This window comes from Quercus suber, unplaced genomic scaffold, assembly GCF_002906115.3.
Source record: "Quercus suber isolate HL8 unplaced genomic scaffold, Cork oak 2.0 scaffold_415, whole genome shotgun sequence".
NCBI classification, from domain to species: Eukaryota; Viridiplantae; Streptophyta; class Magnoliopsida; order Fagales; family Fagaceae; genus Quercus; species Quercus suber.
Window position 1 is genome coordinate 305,843 of NW_027069866.1, and position 8,795 is coordinate 314,637.

At 33.5% G+C, this 8,795-nt stretch overlaps 1 pseudogene; it reads right to left on the bottom strand.

Moving 5' to 3' along the window:
• The window catches only part of LOC112020081 (ankyrin repeat-containing protein NPR4-like), a 10,263-nt pseudogene extending 6,499 nt beyond the window's left edge, over positions 1 to 3,764 (bottom strand).
• Positions 3,765 to 8,795: the final 5,031 nt, after the last annotated feature.

The window sequence follows — 8,795 nt, forward strand, 5'->3', positions numbered from 1 at the left end:
AGACCAAAAAAAAAAAAAAAAAAAAAAAAAAAAAAAAAAAAAAAAAGAAAGTAATCCACCAGAGAAAGAAGTTAACAAAAGTCTCTGTTTATTGATAATAGTCTAAAAACTAAATTGCCTTTAATAGTAAATACAAAACCTAGGGCAACTAGAATCCCACCCTAAGGTAGCTTTGAAAGCATATAAAACCTTAATTTGACTAAACAACATTAAAAGCACCTAAAAAGAAGGAAATAAATAACCTAAACCTAAAATAACAAAAAAAATTACATAAAAAGACTAAAATTAAATAATTATAAAATTTAGAGAAACTGTGTTCTATATTAGACCTCTCCACTTGAAACAAACTTGTCCCCAAGTTCATATTTGAAATCTGAAATCTTCCACTCCAAAGAAGCAAATACTTTGATTGCTTTAATAACTTGATCTGGTTCTAAAACTTGAATCCTTCATAAAGTGTAGCATAAAATTTCTTCTCATCTACTTTTAATTTATTTGCAACCTCAATCAACAAAGGGTTGCTTTGTTGATAAAAAAATTAAAATTTTCTACTCCAAGAAAATCAACATATTGTGTAGTCATCTTCAGCAAATCAACTGAGACCTGAGGATTGTGAGTTGTGGACTCATCCTCATATTTGACCTTAATTGAATCTTCCACAATGTTCTCAATAATTACCATCTCTTCATTCCTATCATTATCCACAATCAACTCAACCTTCGTTTCTTTAACCTCTTCATCAAATTTTTGACAAGTGGTATCTTCAATCTTCAATTCACTAACTCGTTGCAAGTCTTGATCTTTTTTAACCACTTCAAATTTTTCTTTAGAAATAGGTTGCTTCCTGTCTACCCTCAAAACATTTCATTTACATGACACACGGACTTGGCTGTGATAATTTTGATTTTGTAGTTGACCTTTCATGGTTTAAACATATTGCTTTTCATATGAATATACAGATTTATAATCAACACTTGTATAATCTAGTGTATCATAATAGTCATTAGGAAACCATAAATCAATTAATACTCTTTTCATTCTTTGCCAAGAGTAGATTGGATGCTTACCTCGTTGCTTTCTATCGATTTGAATGTCTTCCCACCATTCTTTTGCTTCATCGTCTAATTTATTAGATGCAAGCCACACTTTTTCTTCATCACAAATCTTTCAAAAATTAAAATACTTAGCCAAATCAAGAAGCTAATCAATAAAATCCAACTTACCCATATCTCCATCAAAGAATGAAAGTTTCTTGTAGTTAGGAGTGCGTCTTTGAATAGATTGATCATTGTTATTGTGAGATAATTTCCTAGCAAGAAGAGTAGCAATCTTTTGCTCGATTTCACCTATAATTTGCTGATTTTTTCAAGAAATTGTCGATTCTCATCACGAAAATCAAGGACCTTAGCCCTAGTGAGGACTAGGTTGTTGACGTTGTCATCGCCGTAATTGTTGTGGTGGTCACCGTCTCACTGGTTAGCCATTAGACCAGAGTAAGTCAAGGCTCTGATACTAACTAATGTTGCGGAAGCTTAAAGAAAGCAGACACGATGCTCTCTTGATGGAATAGAAACTAAACTAATAGCTTTTGATAGAAAACCCTGAATCCACGAGGAGTTTCCCTGAATCCACAAGGAGAAAAAAAAAATGGAATCCATTAGAGAAAGAATTTGACAAAAGTCTGTGTTTATTGATAATAGTCTGAAAACTGAATTGCCTTTGGGGGCTACAATGTGTTTAAATAATAAAAACAAAACCTAGGGCAACTAGAAATCCTAAGGCGGCTACGAAGGCATATAAAACTTTAATTTGACTAAACAACATTAAAGCACCTAAAAAGAAGGGAATAAATAACCTAAACCTAATATATGAAAAAAGATTATATAAAAAGACTAAAATTAAATAATTATAAAATTTAGAGAAACCGTGTCCTACATCACAACGAAACAACCATGTTTAAGTATTACACTAACTCATGTATTAATAATGTCAATACATATTACATCATATAGGAATCAATTATAACATCATCAAATCACTTTCAAAGTTCTAAGACTCATTATGTATCTCACAAAGTAAAACTTTGAATTGAACAACCAACTATAAACAATTAAACCCAATCTCATAACTCAATAGGGTAAAATATCAAACACTTGATGTGCAAAAGGCACAACCTCTAGGCACTTAAACTTTCATGGTTAACAATTTCATTACCCATTTATTTTAAAAACAAGTTCATAGCACCCAAACCGTCAAAGTTTCACATTCCCACCTATCCACAACTCCAAGACTCCAAAACCCATTACCAAAGACAAAATCGTGATTGGGTGAATACTAGAGCAAAGTGACTCAAGACCAAGCCAAACTTTTCATTCCAAATAAGAATTTCGTACATAAACCCAATAAGCTTGCTCTAGCACAAACCCCATAGCTTGATTTTACTTAGTTTTGTTAGGAACATAAGAATTTTACCTCAAATTCTTTGCTTGGCCGAATGGGTCTCTCTCTTCCCAAAATATTTTCTTCACAACCGGTGGTGATGGCGTGAAAAGAAACTCATGGCTGAAGTATTTTTAGTGGAAGACCATGAAGAGAGAGAGAGAGAGAGAGACGTGAATGTGAAAGTGAAGGGGGGGGGGGGCGCTGGCTTAAGGGAATGAAGTCTAATTTCAAGCTTGTCCCTAAAATATCTTGCAAGTAAAATTACCAATCTGCCCATCGAGCTTCTTCCAAATTACAATTAACAACTAGGGTGTTACAATATTAGTCCATTAGCATAGGCCCAAGCCTAATTCTACTTTGTGTGCAAGCTAAGTCTACTACTTGTACTAGAAATCTATTAGTCTAGAGTTTAGTCTACTATATATACCCATGTTATGGTTCATTGTAATACAGATTTTGTACTACACTCTTATATGATAAAGACTACACTCTTATATGATAAAGATGTAGCCCTTAAGAGTTTTCTTTATGGATATAAGCCGTAAGGCTGAACCATGTAACCCTCGTATTCTTGTGTTCCTATTTTATGTTTCCCTTTTCTACATCTAATCAAGCATATTCAACATGGAATATATAATAGCTAATATTTAACAAATGTGAATGAGGCCACATAAATAACATAATAATTAAACATCTCAATTGTTTTTTTTTTTTTGGTCTTCTGTTTAAATGTTAATAAGATAGCCTATGTAATAAAATTTGTAGTGACTTTATGATCACTCAATTTATAGTATTTCTAACATCACTTTATTTCGCAACATAATCTTTGCTGATTTTTCTTTTTTGGGTGGTTAAAATATACATAAAAACAAACAATTTCATAAAACTCTTCCCTTACTACATTCGAAAACTCATTTGTGTTCATTTTGCTTATGTAACTGCACGCTTATAAGGGATAACGAGAAAGCATACTCACTCTTATGAGTCTGATAAGTCCGATGTTGATTTTGATTTTCTTTCGCGACATGCCTGCTTAGATCCACTGCTAAATCTGTCTGCATCCTTTCTTTTTGTAATGTCGAAGCGGCTGAGCTAACTCCTTTGGGCATGTCAGAAATAATTGATCGCAGTACTAATGATGTAGGTGCATCGGAATTAACATCGAAAGCCGTATGAAGACTACTAGATTTATAGTTTGATTCATATGGTCGTTGACGGAGAGCTTCTCCTTGAGTCAAGTAGGGAGAAAATGTTGATGTAGGAAATATTCGATTGACAGAAGAGAATCCTTGTTGATCAATTTCAACGTCTAAAGAAGCCATATGAGGATAACTCATTCGTGGTAATGAATTGCTCCTTACAATTGGCACCTATGCCCTCAAGTCTTCTATGATGCATGTTGATAGCACACGCTTTGATGGCCTTTACTTTTCTTTTTCTTTTTTTCTCCCTTCTTTTGTAGGAAATTAAATTAGATGAATAGTAAATGAACTAATACGCTGTAAGATATTATGTCCGTACATATGGTTTACAAAATTCAGCGAATAAATAGTTGAGGAGTGAATAAAAAATCGTATTATCTCTTTTAACTTTAGGGGCTAATGATAATCTGCAAAGATCTCCCACCCAAGGGGTGGTTGCCTGCTTGGTATTATGTAAAGGGTAAATATTAGTCACGATTTAAATTATAGAGAATTTAATGACAACAATATGTACATTTGTACGGAATACTATTTTTGTGTATACATTTTGGGATTATAGTCAATTAGTCCTATATTTTAGAACCAATCAATTTGGTTAATTTTTGTGAGCCAGTTGATAGTGGGGATCAAATTGTTGAAAATAATATGGACTAAATTGACTGTTATAAAAATGTAAGGACCAAATTAATAATAATCCCAAAATGTAAGGTCCAAAATTGTATTTTAGTAATTTTTTTTTAATTTGTTGTCCTCTTTCTTTATACCATGCCTCTTTCCCAAATGGTTTTAAGGCCACAAACTATTCCACATTTTTTATTTATTTATTTATTTTTATCAGAACTCTAATGTAACAACTCTGAATGGTTTCTTATCACTAACCTACGAGCCCCCATTTTTTTTCATCGTTCACACTTCCAACATCACAGTTCCAGCCAAGGTTGTCAAAATCGCGATCCGGATCGTAAAATCGCACGATTTTACGATCCCACCTCACCAAAAAGATTAAAATCGTAGCAGGATCGCAAAAATGTTAGGATCGTAGGTAGGATCGTGTAGGATCGTATAGGATCGTAGGATCGTATGGGATCCTACCGATCCTACCGATCCTACCATTTGGCTTCTTCTTCTTCTTCTTCTTCTTTTTTTTTTTTTTTTTTTTTTTTTTTAAGTGGGCTTCATTTGTGTCATTTGGGTAAGTCTAGTATGATAATCCATGGTCCACCTAAAGGTCCTAAACCCACAAGCCCATCAAAACCCAATAATAAATTGAACCAAATTTACTCCTATCTTAACATTAAATCTCAAAAAAACCTTTAGTATTAAGTTAAACATTTTCAAAACCTAAATATTTTAGAAACACTAAGCTCCAGCAGGCCAGCACCTCTGTCCCACGCCTCCACAGTGCTCTGTCAAAAACCCAGCCACTCTCAGCCCTCTCAATGGTGAGCTTTCTTAAGTTTAATGTTAAAAAAATATATATATATATATATATTAGAAACATTCAGTGCTAGCTCCTCAATTGTTGCCTCCTCAATCCTCTGTCAAAAACCCAGCACCTCTAGCCCTCTCAATGATGTTGCCGTGAGCCATCCCAACGCTACCTTTAAGCTTTCTGGTAATTTGTTTTGGTAGTTAGTAGTTTATCATTTATTTGTACTTTGATAGCTTGATTCCAGATTGTTGTGTTGTGTATATGATTTTGACAAAGCTTAACTTATTTTGGATTTGGAACTTAGAATTTGGAAAATATTTTCCATATGTGTAGATAATATTTTGGTACTTAGTTGCTAATTAAACATGTACTAAACTTTTTAGATACATTATGTCAAAAGTTAAATATATTTTGCTTCGATAGAATGACATAAAAACAATGTAGTGTGTGCAAATTACATTTTATTATGCAATTTTTTTTTTAATGGATGGATTCATATTTTAAGTGATTATATAACATACAAAGTCACTATCAATAGGTTTTTTTGCTTAAAATATAAAAATAGGTAGGATCTTACGATCCACGATCCGATCCTACGATCCACGATCCTACCTACCTCTCACGATCCTACGTAGGATCCCGATTTTGACAACCTTGGTTCCAGCAGAGAAGTTGAGAAATATTTTGTGGTCCTAGGTCTCTCTCTAGTCGAAACTCCCTCCCCTCATTTTTTTTTTTTTCTCAATCTTCTATGTTCAAGCCTTCAGCTCCTTCCTAACCAAATCTATTTTTGGTCTTTCTTTTTCTTCTTTCTTTTATTCGGCTTTTTCTCTCTCATTTAACTACTTTTGGATTTCGTTGGTTTTACCATAATTCAGTAAGGGTGCAATTTTTTATTTTTATTTTTATTTTTATTTATTATTATTATTATTATTATTATTATTATTATTTTCTGTTTGGTAGCCGTATTGGGATTGGTTTGAGCAAAATCTTTTGGTAGGAACTTGATGGTGGTCTGACGGTTAAGGCTCAAAATTTGGTTGTGATTGAGCCACCGTGTATGGTGGTGTATTACGGTGGTTTTCATCTTTGTGTGCGGATTGTGGCACGTTGTCTTAAATGTTGATGTGTGAATATTATGTATATGTATGACAGTGTGAGTGATAAAAGAAATAGGAATAACCATCGCCGGTGTGGCTCTGTGCTAGAAGTACTCCTATCACAATATCACTTCAAGTGATGCTTGGCAGGTGCTGCGACTAAAATAATGCTCCCAAGTGCAGGATTGTCACGAAGTAATAACTCGGTAAGTCCAAGGTCGAATCCATAAGGAAAAGGGAATTGATTAGCAAACCACAAGAGAATAAATCTAAAATAATAAAGTTTAATTGAAGAGATTTTGATGGTTTAGTAAAGGTAATTTAAATTGAGATAAAATAACAATATATTAAGGAGCTAAGGTTTAGGGATCCACACACAACACATATATTGGTTGTCTTAACAATATTTATTTTATAACTCAACTAAAATTCATATGAAGGATGATGTTAGTCGGATGATTTAACAATAAGAGCTCAAGAATTAATTATCTAAGATAGTTTCATGAAATTGATTGATTTTAGGCAAAACAAAACTAGTGAATTAGTTCGCAGGGAATACTAAGTATTTAACGTGCCCGGAGTCTACGATAAATCAAAGAATCATATAGAACTAAATACTTTTCTAGATGAGTAGAACAATAAAAAACATATTAACATAAGCATTAAAACCATAAAATAATTGTTAAGAACATACCATTAAACGGTTAGGTTTCACCCCTTGCCTTAACAAGGCTTCTAGCAAGACATAACATAAATAAAACTCTAAAAACTATAAATAAACTTTAAGAAAACCTAAATTATTTTCTATAGCAGCTCTCCCTTGAATTTTTCCCTAAAGAGCCTTTAAATGGGTCAAGAAATCCCATTACAAGTTGAATTCTCATTTGGAGAAAATCCTAGGATTTTAGGCTTCACTTAACCGACATTTTCGGCCCATTTAACTTCAGAATTCAGACTTTTTGTAAATAAAATTTGTAGCACTTTAAGTTAAATTTTCAGCCTAACTTGAATCATCTCGATTGGACATCTGAGCCGAAAGTTATGCTCAAAATACTAACTGGTGCATAGGCTGGAATCCTAATCCGAATTGGACTTGGATTTGGTGTAAATTTCCTTTGATTCCTTGCTCCAATTGGACTCAAATTTAATTGGGTTGTCCTTCTTTAACTTCATTATGGCCATTGTAAAAGTAAAGTTCATTAGCCTTATTCTTTGCACAAATTCACTTATTTAATTCCATTATCCTACAAAAGATAAATTCACGCATTAAAACTCAATTAAGTAGCCTCTCTCCACCATGGATGAAAATAGCTAAGTTTCTTTACCACTTATCCCCAAATCATTTACTCACCCACTCACATAAGAGTAGCTCCCATCATTTACCATACATCCTTCCACATATTCCATCATGGGTATGAGAATCTTGGTTAAATATTTGTTGTACTAAGCGGGTCACTCTCTCTCTTCCTTCATTCCATACTTAATTTTCCATTTTTTAGGAAGTATGAAACTTCTAGTTGTTGTTATTATTTTACTATTGAAGGATATAATGCATTTGTCACATTGGAGTTATTTCCTCATGTTAAGAAAGTTCCCAAGACCTTCTAATGAGGGAACTCATAAATTTGATTATGTGGACATTTCTCTCAATTTTCTCAATAACTGACCGCTAGACATTTGTCATATTTTATTTCACTATTGGAAGTCTTATTTTCTCTTATTTTGCACCAGGATCACTTTCCTTTTGTGTACTTGTTATGATGGGCTGACTTCTATATTAACCTATTGTTGTAGAAATACATTTTGGATTTTGTTATTAATCTTGAAGCCCTAAGTTGTGTCTCTGTTTTGGTCATCCTAAATATTTTTATTAAGGGGATAATACTAATGAGGAAATACATGATTTTTACGATGTGAATACATTTATTAATTTCTTAGACATCTAACCGCTAGACATTCTTTTGTTTACTGTTAGACTATTATTTACGCATTTATGGTGGTGAGCCATATTTTGTGGTAGCTTATCTTTGCAAGAGGAGTCTCGGTCTTGACTTCCCGAATATTATGTTGGCAATGAAAAAATGCCCTTCAAAAATTACTTTTCTACCTTCTTTTGTATATTTTAAACCAATGTTATTGATTCAAGGAAATCAATTGTGTAAAGTTGTAATTTACGACTATGTATTTTGTTGACTTTTATTCTGTGCCAAATTTGATTGTAATTATGTTTAATGTTTTATACCCTGTATTATTTGTGGGATTTCATTGTAAGGGTTGTGTGAGAGAGAGAGCGAGTGTGAAGACTCAAGGCGTGAAGACTAAAGCTGTTTTCGCGGGTATCTCACGATTAAGCATCCCGTGAAATGATGCATGTGCCCCGCACATGACTGGAATGCGAAGAGTCAGGACAGGATGGAGACAGCTGTGTTTCGCGAGTAGCTCGCAGGTAAGGCCTTCCCGCAAGACACCCGCAAAACATTCTATTTTGCCAGACTATCATTTCTGATATAGACTTTCTGTGCCTACACTATTTATACCCACATTACCCACAGATGTTGAGGAGTGCTTCTGAGAGATAATCCTAGCCACAAACCTTGAGAGTTAGCGATTGTTATACCC